The sequence below is a fragment of the Capricornis sumatraensis genome, chromosome 1 (genome assembly GCF_032405125.1).
Source record: "Capricornis sumatraensis isolate serow.1 chromosome 1, serow.2, whole genome shotgun sequence".
NCBI classification, from domain to species: Eukaryota; Metazoa; Chordata; class Mammalia; order Artiodactyla; family Bovidae; genus Capricornis; species Capricornis sumatraensis.
In genome coordinates this window covers 21,742,068-21,759,018 of record NC_091069.1, presented here as the reverse complement: position 1 = coordinate 21,759,018, position 16,951 = coordinate 21,742,068, and positions in this window count along the sequence as shown.

Sequence of the window (16,951 nt, the reverse complement as noted above, 5' to 3'; positions counted from 1 at the left end):
TCAACAAGAAACAGAGCCCATGGCCTGAATATCCGGTCTCCCAATCCGATCTCTTCTCAGGCACTCCCCACTTCCCGTATACATAATGCCTGTGACTCAAAAGAAGTTTTCAAAAATTCATAAATACATAGCATAATGTCAAAGTGTGGGAAACTAGTTATTTCCTTTTATCTAAGCAGAAAAGCATTTAAAGTTCTCAAGAATTCCAACTTTTTGGAAAGCCTGAGGCAAAGTTAGCATTTCAGTAAATTCAGAACAAATGTACAAAAGATCTATGTAGCTGGGTTCAGAAAGAGCCACACTCAATATTTTTCAAAAAGGAGTAAGATCTCAGTAAGAAGCACAAGCAGCAGGCAGGTTCAGCGCTCATGGATGTTTAATTAAGCAAGGATTTACGCAGTAGATCAAAGACCTCTATACTATTTAAATGACAAATTATACTCTGTGCCTGCTGATCTTTTGTTGCTAAGTAATCAGGTCTCAGGTATGCAGTGCTCACAGAGAAATGTGCTTGAATGCTATGTAAATCATGGGATAATGGACTTGTCCAGATTCACCCCATCTGCTGCCAATCAAATGCAAGCCTGGACCATAGCATCCTGACTCCACAGTGAACAGAGGAAGGGGTAACTAATTGTTTGCTGGTTAGATGCTAAGCACTGCAATAACTTCCTTATCTGTTATTACAGTGGATTTCCATGAATGAAGGAGAGGGAGAAGGGAACTGACAAGTTTTGAGCACCTATTGTGTGCTAAATCTTGAATCATGTACCTGATTTGCATTGTTTTTATTAATAAGGTAATCTTTGATGTTAGCTTTTTACACTCAAGGAAACTGAGCCTCAGCGAAATGAAGTCTCAGCTCTGGCTCCTACAGATGACAAAGCAAAAATTTAATTCAAAGCACATCTCTAAAGTCAGTTCTCCTTCCATCTTTCATCTATTTACTGGGAAAAGCAGATCATGTCCTGTACTGGGGATTCAAAGATAATTGTGGCAAAGCATTTGCCCATAGGCATTCACATTATACCAAGAAATCCAATACTTAAATAATGTGCTACAGGTTCCAACTAAAGAATTGTTTGTCATCAACTCAGAGTGACCATTTTGGAGTCATTCAGAATTCTCACCATTGAGGCAAAATAAAAGTCAAGTAAAATCAAAATTTTTAAATCGCGAGATTACAGTTAGGGAGAGACTACTGCCCTCTAGAAGAATATTTAGATCATCTCACTCAAAGCGATTGCTTGTCTCTTTTCTCACGAGATTTGTGGTCTTAGGATGGTCCTTATTTACCCATGTTTCCATTGCACCTTCCAAGGTATGTGCTTCCCTGATGGCTCAGATGGTAAAGAGTCTGCCTGCAGTGTAGGAGACCGAGGTTTGATCCCTAGGTCAGGAAGATCCTCTGGAAATGGCAAGGAAATGGAAGGAAATGGCAACCCACTCCAGTATTCTTGCCTGGAAAATTCCACGGATGAAGGAGCCTAGTAGGCTACAGTCCATATGGTCGCAAAGAGTCGGACATGACTAAGTGACTTCACTTTCCAAGGAATATATGCATCCCAGGAATAATTACACACTTGTTTATGGAATCAATGAATAAAACAGTAAATGAATGACAACTTTCAAACTTGCTTATGTGGGCAATAAGGGCTATAATCAATTGAGACAAGATGATGTTTACAACGTGCTTAGGAATGGTGGTGGTCTGGTGGAAGGTGAGCATCCACAAAGGATTGAAAGCTGGAAGGCCAGTTAGTAGAACTGTAGAGGGATTGAAGGATTAAGAAATAAACAGTAATCCCAAAAGGCTGTATTTTTAAAAAATGGCAAATGAGTAAGCATTTCAAAGCAAAATTGAGATAAATCTTCATATGGTAACTCTACTAGGAGGTCCTTGGAAGAGAGGAAAACTGAACTAAGACAGATTCCTTTTGGGAACTTGCAGTTGGCTCTGTAATTTCATTTGATAATCATCACAAAACATGAGTGTATATCTCTATATTTAGTCAAGGAAGCAGGCTGAGAAAGTGTAAATAATCTAGTCTCCCTATGATAACTTGGGGAGCTGAGATTCAAAGTAATGGCTAATGATTCCAAAACTGATGTTTTTCCCGCTAGGTCATATCACATTTTTAATTAAGATGAAGAAAAATCTGAATTCTGAGATTGGAAAAATAGAGTATATATAACTTTGGAAATGTGCTTGCTGACTCAGAGTGACATAGAGGTACATATAACAATCAAATTAAATGCAGTTCAGAGTTAACCGTACACTGAAGTAATAAGCAGGATGTATTTATTTTCCATTTCCTCTCTGTGGCCAGAGATTCAAAGGATAAAGTCATTAAAAATCTTTCAGATGTTTGCTTTCTCTGCTGAAATGAACGTGTGCTGGGTCTGGAAGGAGAATGCTCTAATGAACAGAGACTTATTTATACTTGATGAACACAGGGATATAAATATCAATCCAGTCCTTCTTCTATATGCAAGGATCTTCCAAAAGTTCAAAGGTATATATTTGTTCTGCAGATGAGGCAAAGCTCTGTCTGCCATCAACAGACTAAGCCGAGAGTACATTAACTTTACATTGTAGAAGAAAGCTTCATGTCGCCTAAGATGGCTCATCATATTTCTAGCTGATGGTAGCTGGATTTTGCATGCAGAAGAAAAAAGCAAGTTTGTGGTCAGCTGGGAATATGCTCAACCATTAGGAGGATGCCAGACACTCTTGTGGGGGTGGGGGTGGTTGACTGATTCCAAGGCCTTTGCTAGTGTGGGTGAAGGACGAGGGGAACCATCATTGCATCCCCTAAGTTGGTCAATTGGCTGCAAGGCATCAGAAAGAGGAGGTTTCTCTCCCAAAGGTTGACCATTCCCGTTAGCATCCTTGGCCCTGATCTACATGGACGAGGTCTAGCCTTCATGCCCAAGGCTGCAGTCACTTAGTATAAATCCCAGGTTGCGGCTACAGAGCTTCTGTCTTCATTCTTTTTCAAGCATAACTCCTGTACCCGCACAGGACAAACGCTCATCATCTGGAGTTTTGCAGCTCATGGCTGCCTGGTTTGCATCTGTACCGCATAAGACCTTAGATAATGCAATGACATCTGGCCTAAAGGTGGCCAGAGACCCGCCAGATGGAGGCATTGCTTGGGGGCTTTCCAACCACTGCTAATGTAGCCCAGATGACACCAGGCATGAAGTGATAAACAATAATACCCCCAAGCTACTATTGAGCTGCTGGTGTTCTCGGTTCATGTTTAATGATGTTGCAGAGGAAGTACCCTGGGGTCCACATGTTCAGATTCTAATCATAAAGTGATGCTTCCTTCCAAAGAGAGGTTTAAAATGTCCCTCCTACTGCTCCAAGTCACAGAATGACGGATCCTGCCGAGAAAAGGCAGACTTCAGTTTAGACAGAGAGAGAGCTTCTGCTTTAACACAGACTCAGGAAACAAGTTGCAAAGTTTAGACATCCTCCTGGACACTGGGGACTTTGACATTTGCTATGTGCAAATACTGGAGCAAAACTAAGACCCAGTTATGTCCCTGAAGTTAATAGCTTATGCTCCACTGCAGACCAGACCACCTGTAGCGAAAGCAGAGAAATCATCTTGACAGAAGAGATGCAGAACCTCAAGCAGAAAGAGAACTAGCACCCCAACCCCAAGGGTTTGGAATTCTTACCAGTATGAGTCAAGAGATGCTGGAGAACGAGTTCCTACGCTACCTAGGAATGAGTTCCTAGGACAGGAACTGGTAGGGTAGGAGCTGGTTAATGCTATCTAATCAGCTCCACACAGTCTGAGCATCTTGTTAATTTCTAGTTTAAACCTATAAAAACTAAAATGTCAGCAGAAGTCCTCCTGGGGACTGACACTTACAGATGATTGGGCTGGATGTCTGTGTCAGCATCAGATAAGCAGCAGTCACTCCCCTGCTGATGCTGACAGGTATGGGGATGTTCAGTCTGCAACTGATGTTCTGCAAGTGTCTGGACAAAACAGCTCTGTCCTTCTCAGCAATGAAAGAAAGAGGCAAAATCCAGAGCATGGAGCTGGGAGTCCCTCAGCACCCAGTGTACAGTCTGTGCAAAGGAAGTGTTGGCTGCAGTAAGGCTGTCAAATGTCTCGTTGGGCTAATCATTCAGAAAGGTACATTCTCTAAACGATATTAAACAGTGTTGGACATGGTGCTTTTAGCAGAAGGGAAAATGAAAGCAAGAGGAAGAGTGAGCTAGGATCCTCCAGTAGCATGGAACTCTATTATATCATTGTTGTAAATTTAAGCTGATGGCCCAGTGGTGTGTGACACAGCACCCCCTCGGTCAGGTTTCTTCTATTTCATATTCCTGAGGTCCCCCTTCACCTGCCCACTGCTCAGTCATCCTCACGGTGCTGTGTCAATCCCCTTTAACAAAATGAAATTCACCCTCAGTGACCATTTCCTTGTTATTCCAGATCTAGGATTATACTCTAGAATCCACTCGTTGCCAATAGATAGACACAATCTGAAACTACTGGATAGGAGAGTGGGGACTCCAGGAGTTAACAGAAAGCTTTGAGCCAGATCTTCTAATTTTTCAGCTCTTCCCTGTGGGAACAAGTGGCTAATCTTCCCAAAGGAAGTAATATCAGTAATACAGAATTGGTCTAAGGATCAGAGGACATGGATTTGAACATGTATAAAGTACCTAACATATAGACAGAGACTTTGCACACAGTTAATGCTTAAATATATTCTCCTCACCCTCTGTAATAGGTTATGCTGTATAATTCATTAAATAGGCAAATAGTTTATATTCTATTTATAAATTTTTATTGGAGTATATTTACTTTACAACGTTTTGTTAGTTTCTACGGTGCAGCAATGTGAATCAGCTATTCATATACATATATCCCCTCTTTTGGGGAATTTTCTTCCATTTAGGTCACACAGAGCATTAAGTAAAATTCCTTGTGCTATACAGTAGGTTCTTGTTAGTTATCTATTTTTTACCTAGTATCAATAGTGCATATATGTCAATCTCAATTTCCCAATTCATCCCACCCCCTCTTGATATCCATACATTTGTTCCTTATACCTGTGTCTCTATTTTACCTTGTAAAATAAGATTGTCTATACCAGTATTTTCAGATCCCACATACATGAGCTAATATACAATATTTGTCTTTCTCTTTCTGACTTACTTCACTCTGTATCAGCTATCCTATGAGGTAGGTGAGAGAGGCCTACTTTACAGTCTCTCAACTTAAAACTGGGACACTGAAATCCATTTATCAAATGTAGCCTGGGGTACTCAGTTTACAACAAGGAACTGGACCCTATGATGTGACTCTGCCCTCTGCAGTAGGTATCCCATTGGAAGGAACAATATCTTGGGTTAGCATGATTTGAACTGGGTCATTGCATTCAGGTTTTTACTTCATTGTCCTGTTTTAAGAGACATCTACTCCATGCTCCTCTGGGCAAGTGTCTCCCTTCTTAGGCAAGCCCTGCCATATCATCCGGGCCGCCTGGTGGCTCAGACGGTAAAGCGTCTGCCTGCAGTGCGGGAGACCCGGGTTTGATCCCTGGGTTGGGAAGATCCCCTGGAGAATGAAACGGCAACCCACTCCAGTACTCTTGCTTGGAAAATTCCACGGACTGAGGAGCCTGTTAGGCTACAGTCCACGGGGTTGCAAAGAGTCGGACACAACTGAGCAACTTCGCATATCATCCTAGGTTGTTCTTCAAAGCATTAATCATTCTTTGCTTTATCTTTATCTGTATAATCTTTATCTTTGCTTTATCTTCTCATCAGATTGTAAAACCTATAAGGGCACCATTTAGTCCTAAGCCTGTGCTGGAGTTTGCTGGTGTAGATTTCCAGGATGGAATGGGGAATGGAGGAAGCAATGTTCCAACATCCACAAAGAATTTACTTTCATTAAGAGGAAAGAAAACTACCCTCTCTAACAAGAGTGAACGCACTTTACCGTCCTGGATACTTTAGCATTGCACTTGATACCAGGAATTTCAGCCCCTCATGACTTCTCCCGTGGTCTAGGGGTTAAGACTCTGTGCTCCCAATGGGAACTAGACCCCAAACACCACAACTAAAAATCTGGCACAGTCAAATAAATTTTGGACTTCCCTGGTGGTTCAGACAGTAAATCACCTGCAATGCAGGAGACCTGGATTGGATCCCTGGGTTGGGAAAATCCCTTGGAGGAGGGCATAGCAACACACTCCAATATTCTTGCCTGGAGAGTCCCGATGGACAGAGGAGCCTGGCGGACTACCGTCCTTGGGGTCACAAAGAGTCAGACACGACTAAGCACAGCACACACATGGCATATTGGTGAGTCTGCCTGAGCTCTCACCCCAAGTCAGGCCAACTCACAATCAGCCTTGGATGAGATTATCCTTTTGCAGCATTTCTGAGGGAAAAGAGCAAGGAAAGGAGAGAAGATGTGTGATTTGGGAAAATCTTAGAATCACATTAAGACCAAGTAACAAAATCGTATGAAGACAAAAGAAACTCTGAAAGAGAAAGTAAGAATCAGGAGTTAGGCCCCAAACAGGGATAGAAGTGCAGAGGATAGAACAGGGGAGAGAGAGGGAGAGAATGAAAGCCTGTCTGCTAAGAACAGCTTGTCAGCACACATGACTCCCCTTTATCCATTGGTGAGAGTCTTGTGCACAGGTGACCATGGGCTTAAAAGAACAGATGGAATCCAGGCACATTTATGACATGAGAAGTGCTTAACTCAGAGCCTAGTGTACACCAAGGGTAAACAGGATAAAAAATCACTCCCCACTTCCTGGGGCTCTGATGTGAAAACTTCACGGTCAACACCTGGGTCGAACACTTTTGTGTTTTGACCACCCTCTGAGTGGGGTTTCTCGGGGGTCAGATTCCAAGCCACCCTATGTCACGTATTTAAATGCACAGTCAGGGCTCTCTAGAGTCATGCCACGGTGACCCTCCACCTGTGCCACATGGCTTCAGATATAAACATGCAGAACTGCTCGTTTCTTCCTGCAGTGTTTTCTGTAAACAACTAATAAATTGTGAAGGAAATCTGGTATCCGACAAGCACTCTTATGACAAAGAAAACAGACCACTGATCAACACTGCTTTTGCTGCCTGAGGAAAGTCCCTCAAGGAATGTCCTCTAGTTGGGTTCAAAATAACAAGAATTCTTAAAATGATCAATTCAGTGTTAGGTCAATTTTTCTAAGTTTCCAGTATATTTTTGGTTTCGGTCACCTTTGAGTGTAAATACAGTCCTCTGCACCTTAATTTTAAAAACTGTGATCTGAGTTGCAACTTATTTTCTAGCAAAATTCGCAGACTTTTTACAGAGTTCATTACCTCCATTATTTTGTGAGTCAGAGAGATGAACAAGTGACCAGAACAAGGATGTCATCTGCTTGTTCGATGCTCTAGACTCTAGGGTACACATCCAGGCGATGCTCAAGGAAAAAAACCTCCTGTTTGAGGACCCACAGCCAGTGGGGTAACCATGCCTCTAATGCAGTCCCTGCTAATGGAATCTGACACAGGATGGAAAAACTAATAATAAAGTTAAAAATACATAAAAGAGTATTTCTCCTGAATTTCCAATCCTGGGATTTCTCTCCCTGTAACTTCTGCCACTGGTATTACTGAGCCACCTCTTTTTGCTGACAGATGGAGTCCATAAACCTTGAATAATCCGAGTCTATATGGCTTCTCAAGGTGTTAGACAAACAGTCTCTCTTCCCGTGAGAACCCTTGGTCGGATGTGCCCCAGAACAAAATGCCTCAGCTCCAAGTTCCATGAGCCTTTCAGTTCATGCTGCCAAGATACCTCGACCAAAATATATGTATCTAATCATCTCTACTTTGCCAGATACGTGTTCTCCTTTCCAGGGATTTATGAATTACACAGAATGAATCCAGCCCAGCATGCTCACTTTCTGCCTTCGAAACCTGGGAATCAAAGTCTCAGTTCCTTTTATTTTCTGAGGTGTCTCAACCTCTAACTAAATACAAAGATGAAATTAATTATCTGAAGAAAAATGTGACCACCATATTTGCTTCAATCCTTTCAAAGAGTCGGAGTTCCCTGGCTCATATTGGATCAAAGTGGGCTTCTAAGGTAGTTGGGGCTTTTTTAGACACTCAGAAAAATCTCTTAAAATTTTTTAATTCTCATTTTGTATTAATACATGAGAAAATGCTCTACAGTCATAGAGTTAGGAAGTATCAAAACTCGCATGCAGTCCTGACTTCTCTGATTCACAGTGTAGGCTTTTGCTGCTATCATTAATAAAGGTTGATATGAAACTGTCTGTTAATTGTTCCACATTTAATAATTGTATCCCTAGCTAAAAGACAAGATTCTGAAAGATAAAATTCACACCTGTACTTCTTTTCTGTCTGGTACAGAAACCCAGCAGATGATTGACTATGAAACTGGTGCCCCACCCCACCCCCCAAAAAAAGTAATTTTAGCTTAAATTGAATTGGATCACATTGGGTTGGATAGAACTAAATTCATGTTCATGCTCTTCATTGATGAGGCCATCAATAACCTTGACCTCTGTCCCATGACACTTCACTGTAACTGACATGCCCATGATGACACTGAAAGCACGAGATCCCTGAGTTTGGAAAACTACCATTGATGATACAGTGATTGTCCATCATTGCCTCTCACAGTGTTCAGAGATTGTAAAAGGTAGTGGAATAAAATATGGTTGGAGAGTTCTGAGAAACTTCAGTTAGAATCCTCTCTTCATTGTATAGAACTGTCCAGAAGTTGGCAAGTTGCATAATAACTTTGGACCTCCGTCTTAAAATCTATAAAAATATTTATAATACCACTTACTTATAAGGTCACTGGGCTTCCGAGGTGGTGCTAGTGGTAAAGAATCCATCTGCCAAAGCAGGTGATGCAAGAGATGCAAGAGACATAGATTTGATCCCTGGGTCGGGAAGATCCCCTGGAGAAGGAAATGGCAACCCACTCCACTATTCTTGCCTGGAAAGTTCCATGGACAGAAGAGCCTGGTGGGCTAAAATTCACGGTGTTGCAAAGAGTAGGACACAACTGAGCATGCACACACACACACAAACACACACACACACACACACACACAAGGTCATTGTGCAATTTTGATGTGATACAATATAGTGACATGTAGGGTAAACCGTCAAGCTAGTTCACTTGTTTACTTGTTAACTTGTTTTCTCTTCCATTCTATTCCTAGCTGCAAGTGGACTCAATGTGCTGGGAGAACATCAAAACAAAATTTTTAACTGTTGGAATATATTAAAGACTTTCTGTTTAATCCTGTATATTCACTTCTGCAGAAGGGAATATAGTGTTCTAGCATAAGAAAAGCATCTGACTTCTGATAAATATTAGCTGCTGCTCCAACTGCTACTGCTGCCATGATATAAAAGTATATAGCAAGTGTGTAGTTCATATACCAGGGGCCCCCATGAGTACCTGTAGGAAAATGAAATAGTATGTGGATATTATAGAGAAATTCATAGAAAAACATGAGGAATTGAATTCTAGGATTGAATGCTGAGTCACTCAAGGTAAAAACCAGGAGTGATTGCACTTTCTTTCAGCAGGAGGAGAAAATAATATGAATGATGGGGCCAATATCATCAATTATTTTTGTTTTCTATAACTGCTACTAATGTAATCTTCACTCATCAACATTACAATCATCCACACCCACTTGTATCTTGACTACATTGTGCTTCCCTGGCATCTCAGTGGTAAAGAATCTGCCTGCAGGAGACACAGGTTTTATCCCTATGTCAGGAAGATCCCCTGGAGGAAGAAATGGAAACCCACTCCAATATTCTTTACTGGAAAGCCCTGTGAACAGAGGAGCCTGGTGGGCTACAGTCTATAGGGTCACAAAGAGTAGGGCACCACTTAACGACTAAGCACACCGACACATTTATAAAACAACAAAGCACATACTGCAAACCAAAAAACATATACACATCCCGAAAGCATTTCTTAATAGGCTTTTTTATTTCAAAAATAACAAAATCTTCCAAAACTGTATTCCTTTGTTTAAGTGATGGCTGGATAACAGTTTCTCTAACAATAATAATAATCCACATAGGAATATTAGTTGATGATCTGCTGGATCCTGAAAGGATTCTTCTTTACCTGATCCTTAATATATATATTGGCTAGTCCCCTTGAAAATTCATAGCCCATGGGACCACAGAGTCGTGAAAATGCCCCAGAAAAATGTGCTTCTACACTTATTCTCACAACCTGTGGACCCAGGTCAAGCACTGACTTCAGATCCAAAACACCAAGATTGCAGATGCCTGAACTAGGACCCCGAGGCCAAAGAGCAAATATCAGAAAAGAGACAGAGAGTCAAACTGCCCCCTCATACTCTGCACTGTCCCGCTGGAACCTGGCTACACTGGACACTGACATAAGAATCAGGCTCATGCACTATATGGAGGGTGTGTGATTTTGACCTACTCATCTTCTGTCTAGAATCATGAAATCTTAATATTCTGCTCTATGAAATTTTCTAATTTTCATGGTACAACTGTACAAGGAAAGAGTTAACTATTAAAAATCAATATAGATGAATATTCATTAATATAAAATTATAAATGGTTAGTGAAGTGTTACTTTGTAAAACTATACACATATACATGCATAGTGATTGTACTTAGGGGAAAAAGTTTTAATATTGGGTATCTCTGATGAGGTTATGAGTTCTATTTTTTCTAGCTTTTTTTATATTTTTATCCTATAATGATATTTTCCTATATTATGCCTATATTGTTCACAAAAGCCAAAATTAATGGTTACTATTTTATAGGATCTGACTGAACTGCAATGCCAAATTACAATCTTTCAGTTCAGTTCAGTCACTCAGTCGTGTCCGACTCTTTGTGACCGCATGGACTGCAGCATGCCAGGCCCCCCTGTCCATCACCAGCTCCAGGAGTTTACTCAAACTCATGTCCATTGAGTCAGTTATGCCATTCAATCACCTCATCCTCTGTCTTCCCCTTCTCCTCCTGCTTCCAATATTTCCCAGCATCAGGGTCTTTTCAAATGAGTCAGCTCTTTATATCAGGTGGCCAAAGTGTTAGAGTTTCAGCTTCAGCATCAATCCTTCCAATAAACATTCAGGACTTATTTCCTTTAAGATGGATTAGTTGGATCTCCTTGCAGTCCAAGGGACTCTCAAGAGTCTTCTCCAACACCACAGTTCAAAAGCATCAATTCTTCAGTCCTTAGCTTTCTTTATAGTCCAACTCTCACATTCATACATGACCACTGGAAAAAGGATAGCCTTGACTAGACAGACGTTTGTTGGCAAAGTAATGTCTCCGCTTTTCAATATGCTGTCTAGGTTGGTCATAACTTTCCTTCCAAGGAGTAAGCATCTTTTATTTCATGGCTGCAATCACCATCTGCAGTGATTTTGGAACCCCCAAAAAATAAAGTCTGACACTGTTTCTACTGTTTCTCCATCTATTTCCCATGAAGTGATGGGACTAGAGACCATGATCTTCATTTTCTGAATGTTGAGCTTTAAGTCAACTTTTTCACTCTCCTCTTTCACTTTCATCAAGAGGCTCTTTAGTTCCTCTTCACTTTCTGCCATAAAGGTGGTGTCATCTGCATATCTGAGGTTATTGAAATTTCTCCCAGCAATTTTGATTCCAGCTTGTGCTTCATCCAGCCCAGAGTTTCTCATGATGTACTCTGAGTATAAGTTAAATAAGCAGGGTGACAATATAGAGCCTGGATGCACTCCTTTTCCTATTTGGAACCAGTCTGTCATTCCATGCCCAGTTCTAACTGTTGCTTCCTGACCTGCACATAGGTATCTCAACAAGCAGGTCAGGTGGTCTGGTATTCCCATCTGTTGAAGAATTTTCCATAGTTTATTGTGATCCACACAGTCAAAGGCTCTGGCATAGTCAATAAAGCAGAAATAGATGTTTTTCTGGAACTCTCTTGCTTTTTCCATGATCCAGCGAATGTTGGCAATTTGATCTCTGGTTCCTCTGCCTTTTCTAAAACCAGCTTGAACATCTGGAAGTTCACCATTCACATATTGCTGAAGCCTGGCTTGGAGAATTTTGAGCATTGCTTTGCTAGCGTGTGAGATGAGTGCAATTGTGTGGTAGTTTAAGCATCCTTTGGCATTGCCTTTCTTTGGGATTGGAATGAAAAGTGACCTTTTCCAGTCCTGTGGCCACTGCTGAGTTTTCCAAATTTGCTGACATATTGAGTGCAGCACTTTCGCAACATCATCTTTTAGAATTTTAAATAGCTCACTGGAGTTCCATCATCTCCACTAGCTTTGTTTGTAATGGCCCACTTGAGTTCACATTTCAGGATTTCTGACTCTAGTTGAGTGATCACACCATCGTGATTATCTGGGTTATAGAGATCTGTTTTGTACAGTTCTTCTGTGTATTCTTGCCACCTCTTCTTAATATCTTCTGCTTCTATTAGGTCCATACCATTTCTGTCCTTTACTGAGCCCATCTTTGCATGAAATGTTCCTTTGGTATCTCTAATTTTCTTGAAGCAATCACTAGTTTTTCCCATTCTACTATTTTCCTCTGTTTCTTTGCACTGATCACTGAGTACAAATAGAAAATAGCCAAAATGACATCATAAACCTGAACAGACACTTTGTGGAATACATATCTTAAACCCAAACTGATCTCCATACTTAATAGAGAATCACTGCAGGTGTTTTTATTTAAATCAGGAAACAGATTTAGGTGGCTGCTCCATTTCTAGCCAACATAGTAAGATCTGAAACATCAAATGCATTCACTGGAATAGGATGCATATTAGCAATATCTGCAGATGACATGACAGGCCACCTGCCCCAAAGAAAAACACCTTAACTATTAGCTCTACACTATGAAAATTAACAATGAAAGTGAAAGTGAAGTCGTTCAGTCGTGTCTGACTCTTTGCAACCCATGGACTGTAGCCTACCAGGCTCCTCCATCCATGGGATTTTCCAGGCAAGAGTACTGGAGTTGACTGCCATTTATTAACAGTAACATTTGGCAAATACAGGATAGTGTAAAATTACAAATTCTAACCACCCATCAGCAACTCACAATCTTAAAATAACTGAAGTTAAATTTATCTCTCTGTTTGATATCTTTAAAAATGATTTCTTTATAAGATTAACTAATTGTTATCATATGGAATTACAATTGAGCTGTTTCAAATCCTGAAAGATGATGCTGCGAAAGTGCTGCACTCAATATGCCAGCAAGTTTGGAAAACTCAGCAGTGGCCACAGGACTGGAAAAGGTCACTTTTCATTCCAATCCCAAAGAAAGGCAATGCCAAAGAATGCTCAAACTACCACACAATTGCACTCATCTCACATGCTAGTAAAGTAATGCTCAAAATTCTCCAAGCCACGCTTCAGCAATACCTGAACTGTGAACTCCCTGATGTTCAAGCTGGTTTTAGTAAAGGCAGAGGAACCAGAGATCAAATTGCCAACATCTGCTGGATCATGGAAAAAGCAAAAGACTTCCAGAAAAACATCTATTTCTGCTTTATTGACTATGCCAGAGCCTTTGACTGTGTGGATCACAATAAACTGTGGAAAATTCTGAAAGAGATGGGAATACCAGACCATCTAACCTGCCTCTTGAGAAATCTGTATGCAGGTCAGGAAGCAACAGTTAGAACTGGACATGGAACAACAGACTGGTTCCAAATAGAAAAAGGAGTACGTCAAGGCTCTATATTGTCACCCTGCTTATTTAACTTATATGCCGAGTACATCATGAGAAACGCTGGACTGGAAGAAACACAAGCTGGAATCAAGATTGCCGGGAGAAATATCAATCACCTCAGATATGCAGATGACACCACCCTTATGGCAGAAAGTGAAGAGGAGCTAAAAAGCCTCTTGATAAAAGTGAAAGAGGAGAGTAAAAAAAGTTGGCTTAAAGCTCAACATTCAGAAAATGAAGATCATGGCATCTGGTCCCATCACTTCATGGGAAATAGATGGGGAAACAGTAGAAAGTGTCAGACTTTATTTTTGGGGTCTCCAAAATCACTGCAGATGGTGACTGCAGCCATGAAATTAAAAGACGCTTACTCCTTGGAAGAAAAGTTATGACCAACCTTGGTAGTATATTCAAAAGCAGAGACATTACTTTGCCGACTAAGGTCTGTCTAGTCAAGGCTATTGTTTCTCCTGTGGTCATGTATGCATGTGAGAGTTGGACTGTGAAGAAGGCTGAGTGCGAAAGAATTGATGCTTTTGAACTGTGGTGTTGGAGAAGACTCTTGAGAGTCCCTTGGACTGCAAGGAGATCCAACCAGTCCATTCTGAAGGAGATCAACCCTGGGATTTCTTTGGAAGGAATGATGATAAAGCTGAAGCTCCAGTACTTTGGACACTTCATGTGAAGTGTTAACTCATTGGAAAAGACTCTGATGCTGGGAGGGATTGGGGGCAGGAGAAGAAGGGGACGACCCAGGATGAGATGGCTGGATGGCATCATGGACTCGATGGACGTGAGTCTCAGTGAACTCCGGGAGATGGTGATGGACAGGGAGGCCTGGCGTGCTGCAATTCATGGGGTCGCAAAGAGTCAGACATGACTGAGCGACTGAACTGAACTGAACTGAACACACTTAAGCACTCAGCTTTGCATTCCACATTTTGGCACTTATTATCGAGTTGAAAGAACATTTCCATGTCATTAAATGCTTCACAGAGATATGACCAAAGCAAATATTCCATTGATGTATTTGTCGTATTGATATACTGTTTTGATTTATTAATGTAATGAAAATGTAATTTTTTTCCATTAGCTAGGTTTTAGATTTGTATCATTGTTGTGTAGATTTGTAATTTTTGCATCTATGGAGTTGTAAGACTACCAAATGGTTATCACTAAAAATTATTTTAAGAAGAATTCTGATTTCATCATGCCTATTTATAGCTTTATGGCTTAGTAAGTGGGTTCTCTATTTTCTATCTCTATACCCAATGGAAGTGTTGCTAAAGATGGCATATAAAATGTTCCTATCAAAAATTCCACTAAATATGATAGTTGGTTCAATAAAGCAAGAACTGAAAATATGTATATGAAAAAGAATAAACTGTTGTCATATAATTACAAAAATTGCTCTTAAAGACAATATATCCAGTGAAAAATACTGTCTGTTTCCATTTACAAGTTAAAGGGCAGACAAAACTATTCTATGGTGATAAAGGTTAATGTCCAGTTTCCTTTTAGGGTGTGGTAATACCTGAAAGGTGGCGAAAGGGAGAATTTTGGGTTCTATGTAACGTTTTGTATTTTGTGAGCAATGGTTGGTTACATGGAAGTGTTTACTTTAAGCAAACAAGTGCAATAAAATAAAGTAAAAATGCACTAAGTTTTGTGCACTTTACTGTGTGTTATAGTTGTAATGAAAAGTTAGAAAGCAAATATACTGCATCTGGCATTTAGAACTGCACATTGAAAGGAGCAAATATACCTGGTATTACCCAATGCAAATATCACACTTAAATTTACCTTTGAGCAATTGCATAAGTCATGACCATTAAAATATTTATATAGGTCATTGTAGTCTATGTCACCCACCCTATGTCCTGAGAATTTTTAACTATCGATTAATAAGCAAATAAATAAGTTTACTAAATACCCTGTGATGAGAAGTCAAGTAGTCCAAGAGAATTGGTGTGGAGCTTCCTGCTTACCACAGTCCTCTGAAGCTGTCAGGTATCACACTAGTAGGCATGGGAAGGTAAGTTATTAAAACAGGACTTCATTTATTCTGCACATTTTAGCCCTTTGATTTAATGTTCCAAAATTCATAAATGAAAGACACTATAGAACATACCAGACGAAAGCAAAATAGGTCTGAATGTTTCACTTGCTCTTAACTAGTATCTATTCCTGTCCAATAATCATGAACCAAGTATGTAGTTTCCCTCAAGATCTCAAGGCCATACTTTCCAGTTTCCAATGAACACATTTATTTCTGTGCTTCTGCTATGTGGGAATTGAGACTCTCTGCCATTGTCAATAATAAGTGAGTTTGAACACACTTATTGGAGATGCAGATGACTTTAATTGGCCAAATGAGTTGGAATGGGTATGAGACTAGAGTCGGGGTAATGAATTCTCTCAAAGGCGGTGGGGGGCGGAGGGGGAAGGTTGGAGTTTCTAGCTATCCACGACCAAGCCTCAAAAAGTTATCACTAAGGAAACCAAACAGCAATGTCAAGTCCAAAGAGTGAATTTAGGGCCAAAATAACAAAAAAATAGACAAAGGTCAGTTTGCTGAAAGCAAATAAAGTTGGGATAGATGCAGACAGGAGGAAAGAAAACATTTAGCATGACCGTCAAAGATGACTCTGTCACAACAACGAGCATGTTTGCCTGGCTTGGAGAATAAGACTAGCGCCAACAGAGACTTGGGTACTTTACCCATGAGTTCAAAGGTGGTGAACATAGAGGAGGACCAGGAGAAAATGGGAGACTGAAAGAAAAGGTCAGAAACACTGAAGGAGAACAAATTTGGACTTCGAGAAGGAGAGGCACTTGGTCACAGCCACATTTGGTCAGGGCTTCCCGATCTCATCAGCTTTGACACTTTAGATTGGACAATGCTTTGTTTTGGTGTGGGGGTAGACGCTGTCTTGAGTACAGCATGGAGGCATTGCCCATTATCGCCATATATGCTTCCTCTTCCCTCTGGGGACAACCAAAAATGTCTCTAGAAATGTCCCTGAAGGGACAAAATCATGCTCAGTTGAGGACTCCAGGCTCAATGAAAAGTTAGTAGTAGAATTTATTGCATTGGATGCTTATGTATTACTTATCATTACATTTGAGTAAAATATAGAAATTTTTACATAGTTCAGTTCATAAAGTATCTTCATG